This window comes from Rosa rugosa, chromosome 7 (assembly GCF_958449725.1).
Source record: "Rosa rugosa chromosome 7, drRosRugo1.1, whole genome shotgun sequence".
In the NCBI taxonomy this organism is placed as follows: domain Eukaryota; kingdom Viridiplantae; phylum Streptophyta; class Magnoliopsida; order Rosales; family Rosaceae; genus Rosa; species Rosa rugosa.
In genome coordinates, this window is record NC_084826.1 from 13637987 (window position 1) to 13653906 (window position 15920).

General features: G+C 38.2%; 1 long non-coding RNA gene across 1 annotated transcript; it reads right to left on the bottom strand.

Annotated features, from left to right (window-relative positions):
- Nucleotides 1-3639: 3639 nt before the first annotated feature.
- LOC133723509 (uncharacterized) lies at nucleotides 3640-5370 on the bottom strand. The gene is made up of 3 exons (XR_009853077.1): nucleotides 5231-5370; nucleotides 4413-4969; nucleotides 3640-3976 (listed from the first exon to the last, which is right to left on the bottom strand). It is a non-coding gene; the product is annotated as an uncharacterized LOC133723509 (long non-coding RNA).
- Nucleotides 5371-15920: the final 10550 nt, after the last annotated feature.

The following is a 15920-nucleotide window of genomic DNA, read 5'->3' on the forward strand; positions in this document are numbered from 1 at the left end:
TTTCTGGGACATATTCATTGCAAGGACAAATGAAAAGCACTCAGAGCCTGCTGCAACTTACATTGGGGTTTGGTCATAATGTTATATTTAGATTTCTTTCTCAGCAATATTTTCTTTCATAAGAAAAGTCACTGTCAATGATTTGAATTATGTAATAATTGCATGTCACTGACAATGTCACTAATTAAGTCATTGATCAAGTCATTGGCTAGTGAAGTCTTTGGTCAAGTTGTCCCTAGTTAGTGAGATCACTGGCCATGTCACTATTAACCTCAAGTCATGGTCCTGTCACAATCATGAACATGTCATTGATGATCTTCTCATTTTCAAAATTTTGCACAGGACACATGGGACGGGGTAAAAGAAAAGAGAGGGAAGAAAGTGAAGAAGAAGCAGAAGTTCTAGCCAGGAAGAAAAAGAAGAGTAGCAAGGACAAAAGAAATTTTAGAAATTTGTTTATGGCTTAGGATGCAAGTCACTAACCTGACTAATTGTAAACTCTAGCTTACCAAATCAAATAACTTTTTTATATTTTTATGGTGTCATCATTGGTATGTTTAGTTTTCTTTAATGAAACATTATTTTTATAGACCTTCTGTTATGAACATGTCACTGGCCAGGTCACTGGTCATATCTAATGTTGATCATAAGTCGATAGCCAAGTCATTAACCAAGTCACTGTCAATTACATGCCATTTGCCATGTTACTGGCCAAGTCACTGTTATTTCTAGGTAACTGTTAACGTAATGTCTCTGTTATGAACATGTCACTGGCCAGGTCACTGGTCATATCTAATGTTGATCACAAGTCGATAGCCAAGTCATTGGCATGTCACTGACTAAGTCACTGACCAGGTAACTGTTAATCTCATGTCTCTGTTATGAACATGTCACTGGTCATATCTAATGTTGAGCACAAGTCGATAGTCAAGTCATTAACCAAGTCACTGGCATGTCACTGACCAGGTAACTGTTTACCTCATGTCTCTGTTATGAACATGTCACTGGTCAGGTCACTGGTCATATCTAATGTTGATCACAAGTCGATAGTCAAGTCATTAACCAAGTCACTGGCATGTCACTGACTAAGTCACTGACCAGGTAACTGTTAATCTCATGTCTCTGTTATGAACATGTCACTGGTCAGGTCACTGGTCATATCTAATGTTGATTACAAGTCGATGGTCAAGTCATTAACCAAGTCACTGGCATGTCTCTGACTAAGTCACTGACCAGGTAACTGTTAACCTCATGTCTCTGTTATGAACATGTCACTGTCAATTCCTGACCAAGTTACTGGCCATGTCATAGGCTATGTAACTGGCCAAACGACTGTTAACCTCAAGTCACCGACAAAATCACTGACCATGTCACTTACCATGTCATTATTATACATGTCACTGTCAATCGTTGACCAAATTACTGGCCATGTCATAGGCTATGTAACTGGCCAAGTTATTGTTAATCTCAAGTCACGGGCAAAGTCACTGACCATGTCACTGTCAATCCTTGGTCAAGTCACTGTTAGGATCAAATCACCGACAAAGATGAGCCACATCACATAATGTTAAGGAGGAAGTTGGGGGCCAAGAATTAAAGTATATATTGAAGTTTTTTTTGAATCAGTAAATTAAATATGAAAAGAACAAAAGCTCCTCATCTTACTCAAATGGTGCAGGGGAATCAAAGCACCAAAATCCCGAACAAATGAAATCAAAAAAATCAACATAGATCGATCAACAAACACTCTTCCTCAAGTAACAACATACAATATGTCAATATGTGCTCCATACAATTTCCATGGCATTCATTCCCTAACTGATCACTGTTTGGACCCAAAATGAGTATTTTGGTTTGACAAAGCGTGTCTTGGAGAAATTGAGCCAATATCAGTGGCTCACATATATATTTTCGATAAGTTCAAAAATATATTATTAAGAGGCTAAATAAGGCCTACTAAACATGGAAATGAAAAATCAACTTTAGCACATTTTCCTACTTCGGCTAGGAGAAAGCGAGTTAGACAAGAAATGAGGGATGGCGGGCTAACCATCCGAACTCCAAATGAGTTGAAACTTTCCAGATTAATTCTAGACATCTCATTGATCATTTCTTATGAAGAGTGCCAAAGCTCGTTCGGAGTGGAAAACCTTCAAACAAACAGTCCAATTTTCTGCAGAAGCAAAACTTGGAAACTGGACCTGTAAGAGGTCCAGCAGTATTTCCGGCCCAACCACATGGAAATAAATTCTGAAATTTTACCACAATAATCTACATTCATGGTGGATCATTTCATATGAAGAATTCGAAGGTTGAATCTGAGTTCTTAGTGGAGATAAAAATTGAGGGATAAGGGAGCAGAAAATGACTCAAACCTAACATTCCATTAAGTGTTTAAGTGCTCAAACCTAACATTCCATTAAGTGTTTAAGTGCTCAAACCTAACCCATTATGATTTGTTTTTAAGGCCAAATAGTGTTGCTTGGTAGCCTATAAATAGAGGCTACAACATAGAACAATTCACGAATTCATACATCAAAACATCTCTAAGATGATCTAAGTTCTCTCTAGAGCAAACCTCTCTAAGAGCAACTCCTCTCCTTCTCTTTCTCTTATCGGTGATCACACTCCTAGTCCTAGTCTTCTCGGAAGCCGACTTTCAGTGCCACCAAACCCTCTGTCAACGTACTTCGGTCCTAGTCTCCTCGGGAGCCGATTGTAGTACCACGACCACAACGGTTATGGAACCAGCCAAGCAAGGGTAACGCCCTAGCAACCCAGCCAAGCTAAAGTCACGCTTTAGCAAGATCTCAACACTTCTCGGTGATGTCGCTCTGCTCAATCTACAATATTGAGTATCGATTGTGTGAACAAGAAGAAACTACAGCAAAGTCCTTACCACAAGGCACAAAGAATCCCGCGACGAGGTTGGTGCTCTCCTCGTCTACAATCGCTTGAAAGAAGTCAGGTCAAGGGACACCCCCGACGACCGCACCCGAACGGTGCTGGCACGCCCGCACAGAAAAGAGACTGTTGACCAGCTGCAGCAAAATTGGAGCCAAACAATCACTACCCTCCCCCCACCCACTATTCAATAATACCCAGAAATATAGAGGATACAACAGAATAATCACTTTTATGTAGTATATCTACCTAGGCACGCCAAAATTCCCTCTTGTCTTCTGCTAAGGAGAGTATATCTTCTCGTGTTGAAGCCTCTCAAGGAAGGGTTATGACAATTAGAATGGAGCCAAAATTTGGAACCAACTGTCCACTTAGATAAAAGAAGTATCTCTTTGAGGACTAGGAGAACCAACATGAAAGCGCACATGATAACGAGTACTGTAGCGCACATCACCATTCCTCCTTGTTTCTATGTTCTCTTGGCATGTAAACCCATATTTCCATTAGGACAAACACAAAAATAGAGATGCTTAAACAACTGACAGCTGAAGTACAATAATTGACAAAAACTAAAATGTTACATGTATATATAAGCACCCCTGGGGATGAGAGAAGAACAGCTCTTCCTTGCACAAAACAGAGCAGAAAATCCTCCTTGTGCAAATCCAACAGAGCAGCAACCCCTCCTTGCATGCATCTTCTAGTGAAATCAATGAACCAAACCGTATGGTGGATTTTTCAATGGTGACCAAAAAAAAAAAAAACCCAATAGATACGCTCTTATTTATTTCGAAAGCTAGCGCTAGTTATGGCTCTTCTTCGGGAAATGTAATGGGATCACCATGTAAGAAGCACATTGATATTAGAATTTTTTTTTATGTGCCATTAAAAAAACACGACTAGCAAGAGTTGTACTTAGCAAATACCCCTCATACAGAACACCCATAAACATAGCACTGAAACAATAATACCTTGGTCAATTTAGCTTCCAGATCAGCTGAAGATTATTGGCCAAAGACATCCTGTAACACAACATTTTTGTTGGGATAGAGGCACCAAACATTGCTTTTTCCTGGATTTAATGTAAATTTCAAAAATAAGTTAATGATGCCACAGGTGTAATATCCATAGAAGTAAACCAAAAAACATAAGAAACTTCCAAATCTAACTGCTAAAAAAAAAAAAAAACGCTGACAACTTCACACCAAAAATAAAAATAACACTGGCAACTTAAGTTCATCAATTTAGCTTCGCAGTGTAATGTCAATTACTAAATTTAAACACAAAGTTGCAGTGGCTACAAAAGATAATAAAATAAAGCATATGTTTTGTCATAGTCAAAACACTTTGTAAAAGATGTTTTCTACACTATGGAACATGCTATGTTTCCCATACAATAGCTTAATATCTAAAGTCTCAAAATGCCCGAATCAAAATAAAATGGTCAACAATTTAAGGAACCACATTTATTGGCCCTATCAGTTTAAGCAGGAAAAGAACAAGTAGACCTGCAATCGCATTCGAGGCCAAAGAGGGCACTGTACCACACTTGAACACATACAATCTTCCAAAGGAATCCAGCAGTGCAAAGATGTGATGAACATGAAATGGAGATGAAAGGCATATTCGCCTCCTACTACGAATTCACCCACCCAGAAAAATCAACATTACGCCCATACATCTGTGTTCCAAACAAATTGCTAATCTTACAAGAAAATCAATTCGTCAATTCAATTAAGCCAATTGTTCTTGCTTGACAACAATTGTGACCACACCATAGGTCGTACCCGTTTCTTTTCTATTTAATTATCAAACGCACATACTGTAAAATCAAAATGAAAAATGACTTAAAATGAATCGACCAACCTGATTCTTCAGCCTTTCTTCAGCCTTCTAAACATCACATGAACTCAACAAATCAAAATTGCGGATCCACAAGAACCGAAAACACTCACAATCTCAGTGAACCTGTCAATCTTTCCAAGGATCTGACTGATCGAAGGCTCCACCTCTCAAGATCCTGCGACGTTCATCTCGAACTCTTCCCTTAGTGCCATCTCCGAGTCTGAGACAGCTCAAAATCAAAATCAAAATGCAAACCAGTAACAACATCCAACAATTTCTTAATCCATATACCAGCATAATCTTTGGAGGTAGCAGCCCTAATTCAAAATTGGCTGGATAACAAAAATTTCAAATGCATACCAGAACCACAGAGAGAAAGATCTAGCAAAGAATGGAATAAAATTACAGAGAAGAAAAACAAGAAAGAAATCGAATGCGATGCGGAGAGATAAGGATAGAGGAGCAGCTTAAGAACACAAACCTTTGGTGGTGGAGAAGATCGGCGAGGGGAGGAGTTCTTGAGTGAGACTGACTTTTCCGTGGGCCATCATCAACGAATCAACTGCAGGAATTTGACTGAATTGAAATCGAAATTAGATTTCTAGGGTTTCGGGAAATTCAGGGTTTGCAAAATGAGAGACAAGGAGGGGGAGAGAGGGATGCGGGTTTGGGTTGGTGAATCTATGTATGTATTGATCAGTTTTTAGGCTTCAAGGGTAGAATTGGAATCAAAAAAATTAAAAATTGACCTTTTTTAACATTTATCATATTATTCATAAGGACTAAATTAATATTATTAACAATTCATTATAGATCTTTTTATCAAGTGGGAAACTAGGTGATCTTTTTATCATTTCACTCTCTAAAGTGACCTTTTCCATCATTTCCCTTTTTTTTTCTTTTTCTGTTTCTCTCTTCTTCTTCCAGCTATTCTTTTTCCAGCTCTCTATCTCTCTCTCTCTCTCTCTCTTCTTCAACTTCACCATACTATTATCCTCCTTTCAATTTTCGTTTCCAACTCCAAACATAGCAACAAATAAACTGAAACACTCTTCCTCCAGACATAGCAACAAAGAAACTGAAACTCAAAATTGACAAAACAAACAAGCAATTGGTCACCAAACTTCAAACTTGGCCTTTCTCGGCAACAACAGAAACTAGGTACAAAGCAATTGCAAGTGGCTACCATTAAATTACAAACTAAAATGCCTAATTCAATCACAAATTTGAACAACAATACCATTTACCATCATAAAACCCAGATCAGGCAAGCAATGTCAAGAATCCATGAGGAGCCAAATTCTGGCAACCACAGTCGGACAAAACAGTGGGTTTGACAAGAGATTGGGCATGTTCGATGAACCCAGAATGATTGGATTACCATTCCTTCTTGTTCGATTCGATGAATTAGAAATTGATTCAATTTTCAAAATTAAAGAATGGAGAAGACGAAGAACTATGGCAGTATCATAGTCCCAACCTGTGACAACCCCCGGTCGACATTCGTCGTCTCCTCCCCAGATCGGATCATCTTCTCTCTCAACCTCGATTTTGGGTTTGAATCGAAGCTCCAAGCAACTGCTTCACCTTCCGGGTCGCGAAGAAGCCACGAAGGATGACCGCCTGACTCGAACCTAGCCCATGCAGGTCACTTTCGGCGACGACGACTCTTGGGTTTCGATGGCGATCGTGTTTTTGTTCCTCACAAACATCGAACTCGAACGTAAGCGACTTCGGGTTAGGATTTTGAGGGCGGAGATCTGGGCGATGGTGGCGGAGAACTCTGACGGGTTGGGTTTTCCGGTGTGGGAATGATTACTGGTTTTGAGGTTTTGATTTTAGGGGCAAGGTGGTGGCGGAAGAGAGGGTTTGGAGAAGATGGTTGAGGTTTTGGTTTAGGGTTCTTGTGATGAAGCTGAGAGAAGCAATTTGAGGGAGGTGAAATGGGAATCCAATAGATGGAGAGACAAACAGAAAAAAATAAAATAAATAAAAACAAAAAAAAAAAACAAAAAAAAACATTCAAAAATAAATAATTGATTAATTAAAAAAAGTGAGGGTAGAATGGACAAATTTTGGGCATAATATTTCTCATACTTGACAATGATACGTATGCTTGCATAAAAAGCTCTTTTCTTTCAACTTCATTCCATTTTTATTTTTTAAATTGTACCATAATTCAGTAAATATCATCAAGTTCAAATGGGAGGAAATAGTGTACTCTAATGGTCGAGCTCGGGAGCCGTGATTTGGATGGTTTGCTCGAAGTTGGGCAGATCGTGCCTCGGCGGTGGTTTCGATGCGGCATCTCTGTGTTCGTGGAGGTTGGGCATCTCTGTGTGCGTGATTGGCCTGCTGTGATTCTGGGGTCACTGACTGTGATGAGGGTGGTCGGAGGACTGCATCGGTCTGGATTCCGGGTAAACTCAGGGCATGGTGTCTCGAGTTTTGCTTGGTTTTCAGCCGTTTTTGGGGTTCACGGTTGTCAGAGTTGTGGTAGCGGGGCTTCGGGATGCAGCGACGACGTTGGTTGTGGTAGTGTAGGACGTGGCGGTGATGGGAGGCGACATGGGACGAAGATGACTGGTTTAGGCCGGGTTTGGGCCAGTTTGCTTAGGCTTTGGTGAAGTTGTCCTTGGGTTGTTCCCATTTGGGCCTGAATAAATTGGGTCTAGTTGTTTTGGGCTTGCATTATGTTAGTAACTTAGCTTACTTTCAATAATTTCCTAAGTTTTTTAGGGAGCAATGCACTTTCTGTGCTTCTAGCGGATCTTCTAGAGTAGTATCGAATGGAGATTCATGCTATTTCGAATGTATTTAATGTCAAATGAGTGCCCTAGTTTCTACGTACCACTGTGGGTACTAGCACAACTTCTTGCCTACCCCTAATTGGTAGCAAGAGGGTATGTAATGGTCATTCTGAGTTGTGATCAATATATTGGCTTTTTGCCTTGATTCAAAAATGAGAACTAAAACTACGAATAAGATCATATGACATAAAAATTTCTATCATCATACATGTTGAAGGCATATACAAGGTGAGGGAGAACAAAAGAAATCCCATTTTAACCTAAATCTATCCATTATATTTGCGAAAAAAAATGAGCAAGTAATTACAAAAAACTAAATAATTATTGAAATAATTAATCATGAGGTACAAGAATTAGAGAAAAAAAAAATATTAGAGAAACAATGATTACTCTTGATTTTTTTTTTTGCACAGCTAAAATAGAAAAAAAAAAGGTTAAAAAAAAAACACAGAATAGTTCATGTAAAACATTTTCTTGTTGATTAGAGATTTACTTTTGAAATCCCATATCCCTTGTGTCATTTTTTTTATTGTTGGATAAGTGATTTATATTATATAATTAAAGAATAGACATGTAATTAAGATTTATAGAGTAATTAAATCATTGAAATAAAAATAATAGTTTTTTTGCAATTTTTATGAGTGAGGTTATTTGAGGAATTTGAGTGGGGTTTAGTGAGTAAATTTAGTATTTGAAAATTTGATATGAGATGTAAAAGGCAAGGGGATCAAGTGAGTAAATTTAGAGATTTCAATAAAAAACAAAAATTCGGGAGGAAATTTTATATCGAGTTAACTAGAATGATGAGAGCTTCTATTCATACCTCCATAATTGGCACTTAGACCTCTCTATTTTTCTAAGTTATAGTTGACTTTGTCAACTCATGTTAAATTACCAATAAAGACACAAAAGAGGAAAAAAAAAATCTAATTTTTTTTTTTGTCGAAAACCTTTACTTTTCATTGGTATGCAAATTTCAATCCCAAGTATCTATCGCACTATAGAAATGGGTGCCGGAAAAGAATAACTTGATAGACAAATTATGGACAGAAAAATGTAACAGTCAAAGTAAGGAAGAAGAAAAGCCCTATGATTCTTTACTTCTTTCTTCTTTTTTTTTGGGGAAAATTTCGCAAACAGTACACCAAGTAAAGGCCACTAATAATTCTTATACACAAAGTTTCAAACCAAACATTTCGGTACACGAAATCTGAAACTCGACCCACTATCAGTACACGACGTCAATTTTTGACACCAAAATGTCCATTATGCCCTCAGTTCTCTTTTTTTTTTAATAAATTTTTTTTGGATTAATTATACAAAATAAGCTTGAGGGCTAAAATGGTCATTTTATGACCGAATAATTATACAAAAAAAGCTTTGAAAGAGGTGAGGTTCGAACCCCCAACCTCTTTCACAACAGCCAAACTCCCCACCGCTGGAGCAGGAGCTATACTCAACATGTTATGTACAAACTTCATATTTATACTCTTTTTAGGCAATGCCGAATAATTTTGTAGCTAAAATGGTCATTTTATGACCGAATAATTATACAAAAAAAGCTTTGAAAGAGGTGAGGTTCGAACCCCCACCTCTTTCACAACAGCCAAACTCCCCACCGCTGGAGCAGGAGCTATACTCAACATGTTATGTACAAACTTCATATTTATACTCTTTTTAGGCAATGCCGAATAATTATACAAAATATATAAACCTTGACAGAGGTGAGGTTCGAACCCCCAACCTCTATCATAAAAGCTCAACTCCCCACCACTGGAGCACGAGCTGCCAATAAAATATTTGCTACAAATATAATATTTATACTGTTTTTAGGCGAGGCCGAATAATTATACAAAATATATAAATCTTGGAAGACATGAGGTTCGAACCCCCAACCTCTTTCATAAGCGCTCAAATCCTTACCACTGGAACACGGGCTGCCCATTAGACAATTGCTACAAACTTTGTATGTATACTCTTCTTAGGTGATAAATTTAAATATTATCTTAGGTGATATATATATATATATCTTAATTTCTTTGCTATATATAAAATAAGGCTTGGAAATTAAGACTAAGATATTAATATATGTATGTATATATCTATATATATATCTTAATATTTATATACTCACCTAAGAAGAGTATAAATATAAAGTTTGTAGGAGTTGTGTAACAGGCAGCTCGTGCTCCAGTGGTAAGGAGTTGAGCTCTTATGAAAGAGTTTGGGGGTTCGAACCTCATGTCTTCCAAGATTTATATATTTTGTATAATTATTCGGCCTCGCCTAAAGAGAGTATAAATATTATATTTGTAGGAAACATTTAATTGGCAGCTCGTGCTCCAGTGGTGGGGAGTTGAGCTTTTATGATAGAGGTTGGGGGTTCGAACCTCATGTCTGTCAAGGTTTATATATTTTGTATAATTATTCGGCCTTGCCTAAAAAGAGTATAAATATGAAGTTTGTACATAACATATTGAGTGTAGCTCCTGCTCCAGCGGTGGGGAGTGTGGCTGTTGTGGAAGAGGTTGGGGGTTCGAACCTCACCTCTTTCAAAGCTTATTTTGTATAATTATTCGGTCATAAAATGACCATTTTAGCCCTCAAGCTTATTTTGTATAATTAAAAAATTTATTAAAAAAAAAAGAACTGAGGGCATAATGGACATTTTGGTGTCAAAATTTGACGTCGTGTACTGATAGTGGGTCGAGTTTCAGATTTCGTGTACCGAAATGTTTGGTTTGAAACTTTGTGTATAAGAATTATTAGTGACCTTTATTTGGTGTACTGTTTGCAAAATTTTCCCTTTTTTTGGTTTGATACTAGTGTTGTCCAGTATTGCTTAGCCGCCAACAATAGCTTTTATCTATGATGAGGACCCTCTTCATGGTTGTCACGCCCCGAATTTTGAATAAAAGAATTCAAATCCGAAACGCGAGAACAAACAATCACAAAAAGACACTTAGAAAATTTTTCATTTAAACTAAGCAACAAACAAACTGAACTCACAATGTCAACACCGACTCGTTCTCTAGAGTCAAATATCACATCACCAAGTGTTTACAAATTAAACCGAATAACAATTCAATAAGTAAACGCACCCTCCACACTCACAACATAACGGAAGACTAGAACCAAAATATCATACTACGTCCAAGCTACGACAGCAACAAAACCTCAGCTTCGATGATGATTACACTGACCTGCACAATAACTTCTACACCATGGAATAGTGCACCGGGATTGTAAACAACAAACCCGGTAAACTTTTTAAGCTCGTATGAGTAAACTTAATTAAAATGACTCACGTCACTCATGCTTATAATTTCTCAACTCGTGAGATAAATTAAAGCAACAACATTTAACTCCACAAAACACAACCAAACATACAATCACACTCGGTAATAATTAGTAATCCCTGCATAGAGAATTAGTTCAGGAGATCACCTAAAATCACACAATTCAAATCATAGCAACTCCTGCATAGAAATTTAGTTCAGGAGATTACATTAAAACAAATAATAGAAATCATAGTAATCCCTGCATAAAATTTAGTTCAGGGAATTACACTAAAACAATCAATAAAATCATAGTAATCCAAATCTCACGTATAAATTAAAGAAATAACACCAGAAACATTCTCCGAAAACTACGTACTCATGATGCAGTAACCCAGTTACCACCATGACCATACATATACCACAGACTACGTACTCATGATGCAGTAACCCAGTTGCCACCATGACCGCACGCATACGACAGACTACGTACTCATGATGCCGTAACACAGTTACCACCATGACCGTACGCATACCACAGACCACGTACTCATGATGCCGTAACCCAGTTACCACCATGACCGCACGCATATGACAGACTACGTACTCATGATGCCGTAACACAGCTACCACCATGACCGTACGCATACCATAGATCATGTACTCATGATGCCGTAACCCAGTTACCACCATGACCGCACGCATACAACCCAGTTACCCCACAACACAAGGTACTCTTTACAATACTTGGTTTACAATCTAAAACCAAATCAAAACTTCAAATACTCTTTCCACACAAATAAATCAACAATTCACATTTCCGACAAGAGTAAATGCTCCAATATAATAATCTAAATAAAATCACAATTATTATACTTCACACAATGCCACACCATCTATATATATATTTCACGTAATATATATATATATATATATATATATATATATATACGTAGTCATCCACTCAGGAATGTCTACTAATACCAACTATAGTTTTACAAATTATACTTCTCGAAAATCATTTTATATCAAAACATTGTTTTAACTTACCCATGAACCGTTGTCGATCAAGTTCATATATTTTAAAACAAATAATTTGTTTCGAAAATGATTTAACAATTAAACAAGTAATTCCGAGTAATAAATAAATCCGTTCGTAAATGAACCACGTGAGATTTACTCACCTCCAAATCCTGCTGCGTCTTCACCCAAACCAAGACAAGCACAAAATCATCCATACTCTGCTCACACAATTCCGTCAAACACCTAATAAAATACGACCTCGATTTAGTATCCGAAACACTAAAAACAATTAATTTCCAAACTCCCAAATCAATCCAACAATCCAAAAGTAACGCCAATCGAGGCGAAACTTCATCCGAGACCACCCGAGGTCTCCGAAATACTAGTACGATCAACATATCAAAACTACAAGTAGATCGGACGGCCGAATCCTCACGGATAGAAAATCGATCGAACCGAAAACCCTAAAACTTGGAAAATTCATAACTTGCTCATACGATTTCCAAAAATTACAAACTATATATCGAAATGCTCGTATCGACGAATAGATTGAAATCAGGAACAAAAACTATCCCTGAGGTGGCTGGAAACTGCCGGAAAACACCACCACAGTGGCGGCACTGCCGCCGGCCCAAAGTCAGAATTTGGCAAAACTTCCAACACCAAAGTTCTTCATCTCAACTCTAATTACAACTTTCATAACTAGCACAAAGTCTAAATCAAAGTCATATGGCCGGAAGTTACCTCAAAAGCTTTGAATTCCGATGAACCCTAGAATCCCAAATTCCAAAATTCGATCTCCACAAGTTGAAACGATGCAAGCCACCTTGGGAGAAGCGTCTACGTCCTCTGGGCTCCAAAAGCCCTCAAGAAACACCGGCTATGGTGGCCGGAATAGCCGACTCCGATCAAAGCGATTTGCAGCTCGGGTGCCAAACTTCCCGGAGTTGCTACGTTGTGCACAGGCCGACCCACGTCGTGAAACTCCACAGAGTCGTAGATGGGAGTGAGGCGAAGAGATAGGGACAAGAATCTCGTCGATTGGTGGCCGGTGAAGTTGGCTGCTCGGGAAAACTCGGGAGAGAGGAGAGAGAAAAACTTTCTAAAAAGGGAAAATCTGATTTTTCTGATATTTTTCCGGAAATTTCCCATATTTACCAAAATGAAAACTTTTTCCAATGACCATAACGTCTTCATACGAACTCCGATTTCTGCGTTCCGCATGTCCACGAACTCGTATCGACGCGCTCTACAACTTTCGTGAAGGAAGTTTTCAGAGAAACCCAACGTATAAAAATTCAACCTTAGCAACATCCCTAAAACCATACTTTTTGAATAAAAATTCGTCCGAAACACTTCCGCTCCGTCCACGAGCCACGAAACAGTCCAATAACCATAAAATTAATTCTGAAAAATCCTCGGAAAATAAATACGAATTTCCGGGGCATCACAATGGTCTACAATTCTGGCATCATATATTCATATTGCATTGCATATAGGAGTGCTTAGCCTTCACAACCATATCAACATCATCCCTGAAAATTATATTGCCTTGTGGCCTTAAAATCCTATCCATTTAAAAGAATGCCTTCCTATCCATTTCACATCTGTCCTTATAAAGAGTGAAAATTGAATCAGTAGAAAAGAATACTTCAATTCAGGGTTAATTCGATGATTCTATTCATCCCACAATGAGAGTATATATACAAGTACAAAGGAGTAGTCTAACTCTAATAGGAACCAAACTTTCCATAATTACATGATATCCTAATTACATACAGATTTATAGCGATTCTACACTCCCCCTCAAGTTGGTGCATAGATGTCTATCATGCCCAACTTGTCAACCGAGCTGTCAAATACCTTCCTGGACACTCCTTTAGTAAGAACATCAGCTAATTGCTCCTCTAAGTTTACAAATGGAAAAAAAATAACCTTTCTGTCAAGATTTTGTTTAACAAAATGACGGTCAACCTCTACATGTTTTGTTCTATCATGCTGAACTGGATTATGTGCAATCTCAATGGCAGCTGTATTATCACAATGCAAATCCATAGGCTTTTTAAGCTTGTAACCCAGGTCTTTCAAGACATTACGAATCCACAACATTTCACAGACTCCATGTGCCATACCTCGGAACTCAGCTTCTGCACTTGATCTGGCAACGACTTTCTGCTTTTTGCTACGCCAAGTGACAAGGTTCCCTCCAACAAAAGTGAAGTACCCAGATGTAGAACGTCTGTCAGTTTTATTACCAGCCCAATCTGCATCTGTGTACCCAACAACTTCCAATTCATCTTTTTTCTGAAACAATAACCCTTTACCTGGAGCCATCTTCAAGTACCTCAAAATACGAAAGACTGCATCCATATGCTCTTTACTAGGACAATGCATAAATTGACTAACAACACTCACAGCATAAGCAATATCAGGTCTAGTATGTGAAAGATAAATCAACCTTCCTATAAGACGTTGATACCTCCCTATATCAGTTGGAACTTGATCAGGATAAATAGCAAGTCTGTGATTCATCTCAATGGGTGTCTCCATTGGTCTGCATCCCCGTTTCAGCAAGTAAATCAAATACATACTTCCTTTGTGAAAGCAAAATCCCTTTCTTCGACCTTGCAACTTCAATACCCAGAAAATACTTCAGTTGTCCCAGATCCTTCATTTCAAACTCCTTTGACAGATACTTTTGCAATTCATTCATCTCTTTCGGATCATCCCCTGTAACAATCATGTCATCAACATACACAATATATAAGAGCTGTAATCTTACCATTCTTGTGTTTGATAAACAAGGTATGGTCAGAATTGCTCTGTCTGAATCCAAAGACTTTCATGGACTTTGAAAATCTTCCAAACCAAGCTCTTGGAGACTGCTTCAGGCCATACAAAGACTTCTTTAATTTACATACCTTGCCAACGTCACTTGGGTAATTCTTAACACCTGGGGGCACATGCATGTACACTTGTTCCTCCAAATTCCCATTAAGAAACGCATTCTTCACATCAAACTAGTGCAATGGCCAATCTTTGTTTGCTGCAAGTGAGATTAGAATCTGGACAGTATTAATCTTTGTCACAGGTGCAAAAGTCTCCTCATAATCAATCCCATAGCGTTGTGTATATCCTTTGGCAACCAACCTCACCTTATATCTATTAATAGTTCCATCTGCATTAAGCTTCACAGTAAATACCCAACGACATCCTACAGTCTTCTTTCCAACCAGCATAGGTACTAGCTCCCATGTTGAATTCTTTTGAAGAGCTTCCAATTCTTCATTCATTGCCTTTGTCCATTTTGGATCCTTCAATCCGTCAATGCATCCTGCACGTTACTAAGAATAGATACAGTAGATAATTGATCAACAACAAGTGCATGTGACCCAAAAATCCTATGGTTAGACATAAAATTAGCTATAAGGTATTTAGTTTTGGCTTTGATATCTGGGTCATATTGTTTCTTAGGAATTCCCTTGGTAACCCTATGTGATTTCCTAGGTTCGACACTTTCTAACCCAGAAGACTCATTAAAGTTTAAGGGTACCTGAGGTGGATCATTCTGACCGGGATCTTCAGTTGGTGATGCAGAAGGGGGAATATCTTGTGTGTGAGTTTCAGATACGTCTTGATTTTGATTCAAACTATCCAGAAAAGTCGTCTCTTCTGTCTCGGAACTCACAACGCTCTGTTTGGCAGTTGCATTTTCTGTCTCGAAATTCACAACGCTCTGTTCGGCAGTTGCATTTTCTGTTTCGGAATTCACAACACTTTGTTCGATAGTTGCATTTTTAGTTTTGGAATTCACAATGTTCTGTTCGGCAACCACATTTTCTGTTTCAGAATTTCTACCTTCAAATCGTTCCTCCAAATTTTCCAAGTCTTCAAAGGCATCAAACTCAATAATAGAACTAGGATTCCCTTCACAACCTCTCTCCCCCTGAAAGGAAGACTGAGAAGCTCCCCCTGAGTAATAAGGCTAGGATTCACGAAAAGCAACATTAAGAGAGACATGTATAGTGCTAGTAAGAGGATCATAACATCGATAACCCTT